The sequence below is a fragment of the Triticum dicoccoides genome, chromosome 2B, assembly GCF_002162155.2.
Source record: "Triticum dicoccoides isolate Atlit2015 ecotype Zavitan chromosome 2B, WEW_v2.0, whole genome shotgun sequence".
Classification (NCBI taxonomy): Eukaryota; Viridiplantae; Streptophyta; class Magnoliopsida; order Poales; family Poaceae; genus Triticum; species Triticum dicoccoides.
This window is the reverse complement of record NC_041383.1, coordinates 48,861,736-48,874,128: the sequence shown is the minus strand read 5'-3', so window position 1 is coordinate 48,874,128 and position 12,393 is coordinate 48,861,736.

The window sequence follows — 12,393 nt, the reverse complement described above, 5'->3', positions numbered from 1 at the left end:
AGATATGTTCCTAGAGAAAATATAGTTGAAAGTTGATAGTAGCGATTATGCGGACAGTAGAAAGCTTATGTCCTTAATGCACCGCTCAGTGTGCTGAACCCCAAACGTTGTTTGTGGATGTTGCGAACATCGGACATACACGTTTTGATAACTACGTGATAGTTCAGTTAAAAGGTTTAGAGTAGAGGCACCAAAGACGTTTTCGAAACGTCGCGGAACATATGAGATGTTTCGAGGGCTGAAATTGGGATTTCAGGCTCGTGCCCACGTCAAGAGGTATGAGACCTCCGACGATTTTCTTAGCCTGCAAACTAAGGGAGAAAAGCTCAATCTTGAGCTTGTGATCAGATTGTCTGAGTGCAACAATCACTTGAATCGAGTTGGAGTTGATCTTCCAGATGAGATAGTGATGTTTCTCAAAAGTCATTGCCACCAAGCTGCTAGAGCTTCATGATGAACTATAACATATCAGGGATAGATATGATGATCCTTGAGGTATTCGCGATGTTTGACACCGCGAAAGTAGAAATCAAGAAGGAGCATCAATTGTTGATGGTTAGTGAAACCACTAGTTTCAAGAAGGGCAAGGGCAAGAAGGGATACTTCATGAAACGGCAAATCAGCTGCTGCTCTAGTGAAGAAACCCAAAGTTGAACCCAAACCCGAGACTAAGTGCTTCTGTAATGAGGGGAACAACCACTGGAGAAGAATTACCCTAGATACTTGGTAGATGAGAAGGCTGGCAAGGTCGATAGAAGTATATTGGATATACATTATGTTAATGTGTACTTTACTAGTACTCCTAGTAGCACCAGGGTATTAAGATACCGGTTCGGTTGGTCAGTGTTAGTAACTCAAAATAAAAGAGCTACGGAATAAACGGAGACTAGCTAAAGGTTAGCTGACGATATGTGTTGGAAGTGTTTCCAAGTTTGATGTGATCAAACATCACAAGATCCCTCTACCATCAAGATTAGTATTAAACCTGAATAATTGTCATTTGGTGTTTGCGTTGAGCATAGACATGATTGGATTATGTCTATCGCAATACGGTTATTCATTTAAGGAGAATAATGGTTACTCTATTTATTTGAATAATACCTTCAATGGTCTTGCACCTAAAGGAATGGTTTATTGAATCTTGATCGTAGTGATACACATTTTCATGCCAAAAGATATATGATAGTAATGATAGTACCACTTACTTGTGGCACTGCCATGTAAGTCATATTGGTGTAAAACGCATGAAGAAGCTCCATGTTGATGGATCTTTGGACTCACTCGTTTTTGAAAAGTTTGAGACATGTGAACCATGCCTATTGGTGTATACGCATGAAGAAACTCCATGCAGATGGATCGTTTTGGACTCACTTGATTTTGAATCACTTGAGATATGCAAATCATACCACATGGGCAAGAAGACACGTAGTGGATATCGTTATGTTCTTACTTCACAGATGATTTGAGTAGATACTAAGTATATTTACTTGATGAAACACAAGTCTGAATTATTGAATGGTTCAAGTAATTTCAGAGTGAAGTTGAAGATCATCATGACAAGAGGATAAAATATCTATGATATGATCATAGAGATGAGTATCTGAGTTACGAGCTTTGGCACGCAATTAAGACATTGTGGAAATTGTTTCACAATTAATACCGCCTGGAACACCATGGACATTGGATGTCGTTGATAACGGGATCACATCATTAGCAGAATGATGTGATGGACAAGACCCAATCCTAAGCCTAGCACAAAGATTGTGTAGTTCGTATGCTAAAGCTTTTCTAATGTCAAGTATCATTTCCTTAGACCATGAGATTGTGCAACTCCCGGATACCGTAGGAATGCTTTGGGTGTACCAAACGTCACAACGTAACTGGGTGGCTATAAAGGTGCACTACAGGTATCTCCGAAAGTGTCTGCTGGGTTGGCACGAATCGAGACTGGGATTTGTCACTCCGTGTAAACGGAGAGGTATCTCTGGGCCCACTCGGTAGGACATCATCATAATGTGCACAATGTGACCAAGGGGTTGATCACGGGATGATGTGTTACGGAACGAGTAAAGAGACTTGCCGGTAACGAGATTGAACAAGGTATCGGCATACCGACGATCGAATCTCGGGCAAGTACAATACCGCTAGACAAAGGGAATTGTATACGGGATTGATTGAGTCCTTGACATCGTGGTTCATCCGATGAGATCATCGTGGAACATGTGGGAGCCAACATGGGTATCCAGATCCCGCTGTTGGTTATTGGCCGGAGAACGTCTAGGTCATGTCTGCATGGTTCCCGAACCCGTAGGGTCTACACACTTAAGGTTCGATGACGCTAGGGTTATAAAGGAAGTTTGTATGTGGTTACCGAATGTTGTTCGGAGTCCCGGATGAGATCCCGGACGTCACGAGGAGTTCCGGAATGGTCCGGAGGTAAAGATTTATATATGGGAAGTCCTGTTTTGGTCACCGGAAAAGTTTCGGATTTTTCTGGTAACGTATCGGGACCACCGGGAGGGTCCCGGGGGTCCACCAAGTGGGGCCACCTACCCCGGAGGGCTGCATGGGCCAAGTGTGGGAGGGAACCAGCCCTAGGTGGGCTGGTGCGCCCCCCACAAGGGGCCCAAGGCGCAAGGGAGAGTGGGAGGGGGCAAACCCTAGGGCAGATGGGCCCTAAGGCCCACCCCAGGCGCGCCTCTCCTCTCTCCCCCTCTGGCCGCCACCCAGATGGCATCTGGGGGCTGCCGCCACCCTTGGGGAGGGAACCCTAGAGGGGGCGCAGCCCCCTCCCCTCCCCCTATAAATACTTGAGGCTTGGGGGCTGCCCAACACATGAGTTTCTCCCTCTATTGGCGCAACCTACCTCTCTTACTCCTCCTCTCCCGCGGTGCTTGGCGAAGCCCTGCTTGATCACCACGCTCCTCCATCACCACCACGCCGTTGTGCTGCTGCTGGATGGAGTCCTCCTCAACCTCTCCCTCTCTCCTTGCTGGATCAAGGCATGGGAGACGTCACCGGGCTGTACGTGTGTTGAACGCGGAGGTGCCGTCCGTTCGGCACTAGGATCTCCGGTGATTTGGATCACGATGAGTACGACTCCTTCAACCCCGTTCTCTTGAACGCTTCCGCTTAGAGATCTACAAGGGTATGTAGATGCACTCTCCTTCCCCTCGTTGCTGGTTTCTCCTTAGATAGATCTTGGTGACACGTAGGAAAATTTTGAATTTCTGCTACGTTCCCCAACAATGAGACCATCAAGGTTTGCAAAGGGGCCAATTCTGTTTTCTTCAGCTTCACGTGTACCATCCTCACGGGGAGCATAGGGGCCAGGATTGAAGTCTAATCCCCATGACTTCTTGTTTTCCTTTGCCGAAGCCTTAGCAAACTGAAGGTTGCGCTTGAAGAGATTGTCGTCACGACACAGAGCAATGATGATGGGTCGGCTTCTTCAGGTTGTGGTCCATGGACCATGCAAGGATAGAATTCTTGCGCAATGGATTCAGCTTTGTTCTTGGGGAGAAGGCCTCGATAGAGAATATCACCCCAAGGGCTCTTGATAGTGTTTTTCTCTGCGTACTCCTGGGTGACGAACTTGTACTTGTACCACTATTCAGCCCAATAGCGTCGATTCCATTGGATTCGAGTCTTGCGCTGATTGTAATCTTCTTCAGGATCTGTTTTATACATTTCTGCCAGATCATCAGGCAGATCCCTTGACGTTCCCCCACGACGCTGTCTGCCACCCTTCCTTGCTGATTTTTCTGCAGCCATGAACTTCAAGCTGAATGGCTTCAATACGTTTAGAGGCTTCAGAGATTTACGCTTGCTGGTCAAGCAGGAACTGGCTTCAGGAGAATTGATATGATGCTGTAAGTATTCTGCAAACGAATGTAGACTATGAGAACCAAGGGATTCTCCCACGGACATGTACCTGTGACAGCATTAGAGATGCGAGGGAAGGGGAAGAGGTCATATGCATTCTCAGAAGATTTTGAAGATAAATCAGTTTGAAGATATTGACCTCATGATGCGAAGACATTCACTTATATAGGTGAGTTGGTTCCAGATTTGTACCAATCCGTGAATGAGTACAAGTGAGGAATCAAACTAGACAGGAAATCTAAGTGAATTGACTCGGTGATATGAGATGCAGACAGAATAGATCTAACATTGAATAGGCAGAAACTACTTTTGGTAAACAAGATGAATCTTGAATCAAAAAAGTGGTAAAAATAGAGTTATAATTACCGCACGAAGAACTGCTAGATGGGAAGAATAGGAGACAGAGCAGTTCAGCCCACCATGCCCTAACTTGGCGACGGAGGACACCTACGGCGACGGTGGAGAGGACGATGTCTGCGACCGGCGTGAGGACGGCGTCGGAGAAGTCGCGACAGCTAAGCGCTTCATCGCCAGCGTCGTCACGAGCTAGCGGTCGCGCTAGGGTTTTGACGGAGGTGGAGAGGTGGAAGAAGGATTTCTGTACCGCAGGGGACAAGTATTTATAAGTAGGTGAGAGACACAGCGCAATTATGCTGGTGCCCCTGGCAGTTCACATCTGAGGGGTACGTGGCAAGAATGCAACATACTTAGAACTGTCCCACGTTCCCACGCCCGCCAGGCATGTCGGAGAGTTGTTCCGGCTTCTCCGGATTTCAATAATAAAGATAAGTCATTTAAAACAGATTTAATGTTTGTCTCTTTGCCTTCTGCTGACTAGGACGCAGAGAAGACATTCGATAGTTTCAATAGAATGCATATGATTTGGAGAGATAGATTTTGAGATAGGAAGCATAGAGAGGTTAGGGTCCGATCACATTCACTTAGTTCAAAAGATCCAATTTTGAAGACATAGCTATAAGTGAATGCTGTAGAGGACAGAACACTAGTATATATATATATATATATCAGAAAGCAATCAAATCATCATAGTGTAGAAGATCATGAAGATAAATTGAAACTAAAGACAAACCAAATGCGAAGTTATTGCAATATAATGCCATGAGTGAAACACTTCAAACAGAGAAAGCTGGTGGTGGCGTTATCCACCGTATAGGAAGTATTAGACCCAGACACGGCGCACAATTATCGTGGCGCTCCGAAGTCAAATTCCATGTTAATGTATTCACACTCAGAGTGTAAATCTTCATTGATTGAAGATATACATTACTTTGTGTGTTGCACATCTAAGTCATCAACATGCATAAGTGTTAGGATGTGTGCCTGATCACAGGACATTCGAGGATTCCAAGATATTTAGCTCACACCGTAACTTGCAAAACCTTTTCTCATCCAAGGGCTTTGTGAAGATATCTGCCAGCTGCTCTTCAGTGTTGACGTGCATGATATCTATATCTTTCTTCATAACATGATCTCTGAGAAAGTGATGACGTATTTCAATGTGCTTTGTCTTCGAGTGCTGGACTGGATTGTTGGCTATCTTGATGGCACTTTCGTTGTCGCAGAAGAGAGTTACTTGTTTCAGGTTGATGCCATAATCCTTGAGAGTTTGCTTCATCCATAGAAGCTGAGCACAACAGGATCCAGCAGCAATGTATTCAGATTCAGCAGTTGAGAGTGATACATAGTTCTGCTTCTTTGAAGACCAACTGACAAGTGATCGTCCCAGAAAGTGACATGTGCCTGATGTAGACTTGCGATCCACCTTGTCACCAGCATAATCAGCATCCTAGAATCCAACTAGGTCAAACCTTGAGCCCTTTGGATACCATAATCTGAGTGTTGGGGTGTAAGCCAAATATCGAAGAATTGGCTTCACAGCTAAGTGATGCGATTCCTTTGGTGCCGCTTGGAATCGAGCACACATGCAAACACTAAGCATAATATCTGGCCTAGATGCACATAGATAAAGCAAAGAACCAATCATGGAGCGGTATACCTTTTGATCGAACTCTTTACCATTGTCGTCGGGACCAAGATGGTGTTTGGCTGGCATTGGCGTCGTGTAGCCTTTGCAGTCTTCCATTCCAAACTTCTTTAGACAATCTTTGAGGTATTTTTCTTGAGATATGAAGATGCCATTTCGTTGATGACGAATTTGAAGACCAAGGAAGAACTTCAGCTCTCCCATCATGGACATCTGATATTGCTCTTGCATCATGTATCCAAACTCATCACTATACTTCTGGTTGGTGCAGCCGAAGATAATGTCATCCACATATATTTGGCACACAAACAGTTCACCATCATATGTCTTCGTGAAGAGTGTGGGATCGAGGGATCCAGGTTTGAGCCTTTGCTCTTCAGGAAGTCTTTGATTGTATCATACCAGGCACGAGGAGCTTGTTTGAGGCCATACAGTGCTTTGTTTAGCTTGTACACCATATCAGGATGTTTTGGATCTTCAAAGCCAGGTGGTTGAGCGACATATACTTCTTCTTCAATCTTGCCATTGAGAAATGCACTCTTTACATCCATTTGATATAGCAATATGTTGTGATGATTGGCGTAGGCTAGCAGTATGCGAATAGCTTCAAGTCTAGCCATAGGGGCAAATGTTTCATCGAAATCAATTCCTTCAACTTGAGTATATCCTTGTGCCACAAGACGTGCTTTGTTTCTGACGACTTGACCATGCTCATCTTGCTTGTTTCGATATATCCATTTTGTTCCAATAATGTTATGCTTGCGAGGGTCAGGTCGCTTGACAAGTTCCCAAACATTATTCAGCTTGAACTGCTAAAGTTCTTCTTGCATGGCTTGAATCCATTTAGGTTCCATAAAAGCTTCAGCAACTTTCTTGGGTTCTGATATTGACACAAATGAAAAGTGCCCACAGAAGTTTGCTAACTGTGTTGCTCTTGAGCGAGTAAGCGGACCAGGCGCGTTGATGCTGTCAATTATCTTCTCGATTTGTACTTCATTTGCAACACGAGGATGAACTGGACGAAGACCTTGCTCATGCTGATCATTATCATCATTGGAAGTATTGTCTTCGGTCTGAGCATTGTCTTCAGGTTGGTTTAGTGCAGAAATGATAAGTTCCTCTTCAGGCTGTGCTTCAGAGGGCATGATCTCACCAGTTCCCATCAGCTTGATAGATTCACTGGAAGGAGCTTCATCAAGTGTGTTTGGCAGAAGCTCTCGTTGTGAACCATTGGTTTCATCAAATCGCACATCCACTGTTTCAACGATTTTGTAGTGGAAGAGGTTGAATACTCTGTAGGAGTGCGAATCCTTTCCATAGCCAAGCATGAAGCCTTCGTGAGCTTTGGGTTCAAATTTTGACTTGTGATGGGGATCCTTGATCCAGCACCTAGCACCAAAGACTCTGAAGTAGCTGACATTTGGCTTCTTGCCAGTAAGGAGCTCATAGGATGTTTTGCCCAGAAGCTTGTGGATGTAAACACGGTTGATGATGTGACATGCAGTATCAATAGCTTCAGGCCAGAACTTTCTTGGTGTCTTGTATTCATCTAGCATTGTTCGAGCCATCTCAATGAGGGTTCTGTTCTTGCGTTCTACAATGCCGTTTTGCTGAGGTGTGTATGGAGCAGAAAATTCATGAGTGATTCCCATTGTATCCAGATACAGATCAAGGCCGATGTTCTTGAATTCAGTGCCGTTATCACTTCTGATATGCTTGATCTTGACGCCATAATTGTTCATTGCTCGATTGTCGAATCGTCTGAAGACATCTTGTACTTCAGTCTTGTAGAGAATTATGTGCACCCATGTATATCTTGAGTAGTCATCAACAATGACGAAGCCATAGAGACACGCCGTTGTTGTGAGGGTGGAGTAGTGAGTAGGGCCAAATAAGTCCATGTGCAATAGCTCAAAGGGTTGAGATGTCATCATGATTGTCTTCGAGGGGTGCTTGGCCCTAGTCATCTTCCCAGCTTCGCAAGCACCACACAAATGATCTTTCTTGAACTTGACACCTTCGATGCCTATGACATGCTTCTTCTTGACGAGAGTGTGCAAGTTCCTCATGCCAGCATGCCCCAGCCTTCGATGCCAGAGCCAGCATTCTGAAGCTTTTGTGAGAAGACATACGGCAAGCTGTGGACCTGCTGAGAAATCTACCATGTATAGATCATCTTTCCTATATCCTTCAAAGACTAGAGATTTGTCAGATTCCATTAGTACAAGGCAACGATATTTTCCGAATAGCACAATCATGTTTAAGTCACAAAGCATTGAGACAGACATTAAGTTGAACCCAAGGGATTCAACAAGCATCACTTTATCCATGTGTTGATCCCTAGAGATTGCAACTCTACCTAGACCCAATACTTTGCTTTTACCAGTGTCAGCGAATGTGATTTGACTCTTGTCAGATGGAAGTAAGGTTGAGTCCATGAGAAGACTTCGATCACCAGTCATATGATTAGTGCATCCGCTGTCAATAATCCATTCTGTAGCTTTTGGTGACATGCCCTACAGTGCAGTTAGGAGGATAGGCTTCACAAGGTATGTTGTGAAGCATAAGCATTTTATGCATACTAGGATTATCACAGCATAGATCAAGATTAGAACACACGGTATGACAGATAAGAGATTCATATGTGGAGTACATAGTAAGTCATTTTATCATGCGTCCCTTTATGTTTTAGGTCCCCAGCAATAATATCGGACGCCATTGATTGCTGGCTGGAGACCACATTCTGCAAAAGAGTTAATTTTTCTTCACCACCCACATTTTCAGGGGTGGCTTAGAAGCAATGAGTCTAAGTGCAGCATCTGAGAATTTCGGCTTTGAAGCCCTAGCAAATAGCCTTGCAGGAGATGAATGATACTCATGTGAATAAGCAGAAAAGTTCTTAGTTCTATGAACATAGCGGTTTGAAGACACACGCTCATATTCATACGTTTGAGTGTGATTTCCCTGCAAAACATTGGCGTTAGGGTGACTCAGGTGAGTGCTGTTTCCGTTTGAAGCCGTTGGACCATGTGATGCCTTTGGTCTGGGGTTTGTCTTCTTCCCTGGTGGTGTCATGACAACATTCACAAGAAGATTCTCAAGACAGCTTTTGGGAACCCAGATCTTCTTCATTGGCGGTCCATTCCTGCAGTTAGTACCAATATACCTGGCAAACACTTCACCATTCTGATTTTTGAACAGTTTATAGTTTGCATCAAAGGATTCATCAATGATAATAGGATTAGCACAGGTAAATCCAGATAAAGTGGATGGATCCACTGAAGGTTCCTTTGCAGCAACCCATGTGGTTTTGGGATACTGCTCAGGCTTCCAATAGGAACCATCAGCATTCATTTTCCTCTCGAACCCAACACCCTCTTTCCTAGGGTTTCGGTTCAGAATCTGCTTTTTGAGGACATCGCAGAGTGTCTGATGCCCTTTCAGACTTTTATACATTCCTGTTTCAAGCAATGTCTTCAACCTAGCATTTTCATCAGCAATAGTAGTGGTATCCTCAGATGAGGGGTTAGTTACCACATCAGTAGTTGAAGACAGAGCAACAGTAGCAGCAGTGGAACATTCAGCAACAGAGGCAGCGTTATCACGCTCAATGCATTTTAAGCATGATGGTTCAAATTCATCCTGAGCGGGACTGATCTGTTGAGTGCGAAATGACTCATTCTCTTTTTGAAGATCTTCATGAGTCACTTTCAGTTTCTCAAGCTCTTGCTTCCTTTGAAGATAATCATAGGAGAGCTTTTCATAAGTGGTTGAGAGCGTCTCATGAAGACTTTCAAGTTCTTGATACTTAGCATGAAGATTTTTTATGTCTTCAACTAAGGACTATGAACGTGTCATTTCCGCGTCCAACAGGTCATCGCTTTTGTCTAACAGTTTTTGAGTATGTTCCATAGCCCTTTGTTGTTCAGTAGCAATTTTAGCAAGTGTTTTGTAGCTGGGTTTAGATTCACAATCAGAGTCATCTTCACTTGATGTTTGAAAGTAAGCATCGTGCGATTTTACCTTGGCACCGCATGCCATGAAGCAGTAGGTTGGAGCAGGATCGTCCTTGTCATCATCAGCGTTGGTGTGGGAGTCATTGTCTTCAGTGTTGAAGATGGACTTTGCGACGTAGGCTGTGTCCAGAGCCAGACTTGCAACACCAGAGTCGGACTCAGCTTCAGATTCCACCTCTGCCTCCTCAGAAGCAGACCCCTCCTCTGAATCCATTTCCTTGCCAACAAAAGCACGAGCCTTGCCAGATGAGCTCTTCTTGTGAGATGAAGACCTTGATGAGGACTTGGAAGAAGACTTCGAAGATTTCTTCTTCTTCTTGTCATCGGAGTCATATTCCTTGCTCTTCTTCTTCTTCTTCTTCTTCTTGTTGTCCCACTGAGGACACTCAGAGATGTAGTGCCCAGGATTCTTACACTTGTGACATGTTCTCTTCTTGTTGTCTTGAGTGGAAGCATCATCATTTCTTGAACTGGATCGTGAAGACTTTCTGAAGCCCTTCTTCTTGGTGAATTTCTGGAACTTCTTCACAAGCATAGCAAGCTCCCTTCCAATGTCTTCAGGGTCGTCAGAACCGCAGTCAGATTCTTCTTCTTCAGATGAGGAGACAACTTTTGCCTTCAAAGCACGAGTTCGGCCATAGTTGGGGCCATAGATATCTCTTTTCTCAGAAAGCTGGAAGTCATGTATGTTGAGCCTCTCAAGTATATCAGACGGATCGAGTGTCTTGAAGTCAGGACGTTCTTGTATCATGAGGGCAAGGGTGTCAAAGGAGGTGTCAAGTGATCTCAGCAGTGTCTTGACAATTTCATGCTTGGTGATCTCAGTGGCGCCGAGAGCCTGAAGCTCATTTGTGATGTCGGTGAGGCGATCAAACGTGAGCTGGACATTTTCATTGTCGTTTCTCTTGAAGCGATTGAAGAGATTGCGAAGAACACTGATCCTCTGGTCTCTCTGTGTAGAGACGCCTTCATTGACCTTGGACAGCCAGTCCCAGGCTAGCTTTGACGTTTCCAGAGCACTCACACGGCCATACTGTCCTTTGGTCAGATGACCACATATGATGTTCTTTGCAGTCGAGTCCAGTTGAATGAACTTCTTGACATCAGTAGGGGTGACACCTTCACCAGTTTTAGGAACGCCATTTTTGACGACATACCAGAGGTCGACATCAATGGCTTCAAGATGCATGCGCATCTTATTCTTCCAGTAGGGATATTCTGTTCCATCGAACACGGGGCAAGCAGGAGACTTTGATTATCCTTGCAGTCGACATAGCTAAACTCCAGGTGGTTAAACTGAATCACACAGAACAAGGGAGTACCTTGCTCTGATACCAATTGAAAGTGCTAGTTATCGACAAGAGGGGGGGGGGTGAATAGGCAATTTTTATCAAAGTCTCCAAAACGTGGAAGTTTCGAAGACAAACAATAGAAATGACCTAATTGATATGCAGCGGAAGATAGACTACAACAAGCAAGCCATAGTCAAGTATGCAATAGCGTTAACGTACGAAGACTAATATCAGCTAGGTAGTAGGATCAGGATGGAAGATAGTATGAAGCCAATCAACAATAGTAGTCAAGCAATGAAGTCAATCAGATAAGACAGATAAGTAATGACTTCACGAAGACAAACTCAAAGTAAAGGAGGGAAGAGATAGAACCAGTCACTTGTTGAAGACATAGGATTTGTTGGACCAGTTCCAGTTGCTGTGACAACTGTACGTCTGGTTAGGGAGGCTGAGATTCAACTCAGAAGACCGTGTCTTCACCTTATTCCCCTTGAGCTAAGGACACTTAGTCCTCGCCCAATCACTCTGGTAAGTCTTCAAGGTAGACTTCCAAACCTTCACAGACTTTGTTCACCCGGCAATCCACAATGACTCTTGGATGCTCAGAACGCGACGCCTAACCGGCTGGAGGATACACAGTCCTCAAGTGTAATAAGTCTTCAGGTCACACAGACAGAAAGACTTCAGTGATGCCTAACACTCTTTGGCTCTGGGTGTTTGGGCTTTGTCCTCGCAAGGATTTCTCTCACAAAGGCTTCGAGGTGGGTTGCTCTCAAAACGACAAAAGCCGTAAACTAACTCTGAGCAGCCACCAATTTATGGTGTAGGGGGTGGGCTATTTATAGCCACTAGGCAACCCGACCTGATTTGTCCAAAGTGACCCTGGGTCACTAAGGAACTGACACGTGTTCCAACGGTCAGATTTCAAACACACACGACAACTTTACTTGGGCTACAAGCAAAGCTGACTCATCCAGCTCTGGATAAGATTTGCTCTCATTGTCTTCGCTCGAAGACATAGGATTTGGGTTGAGCATCACTTCAGTCACTCTGACTTAGTTCACTTGGACCCCACTTAACAGTACGGTGGTTCCTATGACTCAACAAAGAAGAAAAGGAAGCAACGAATCCACACAGTCTCCGCGCTCCATAGTCTTCATGCAATGTCTTCTCATGTCATAGTCTTCAATATGAA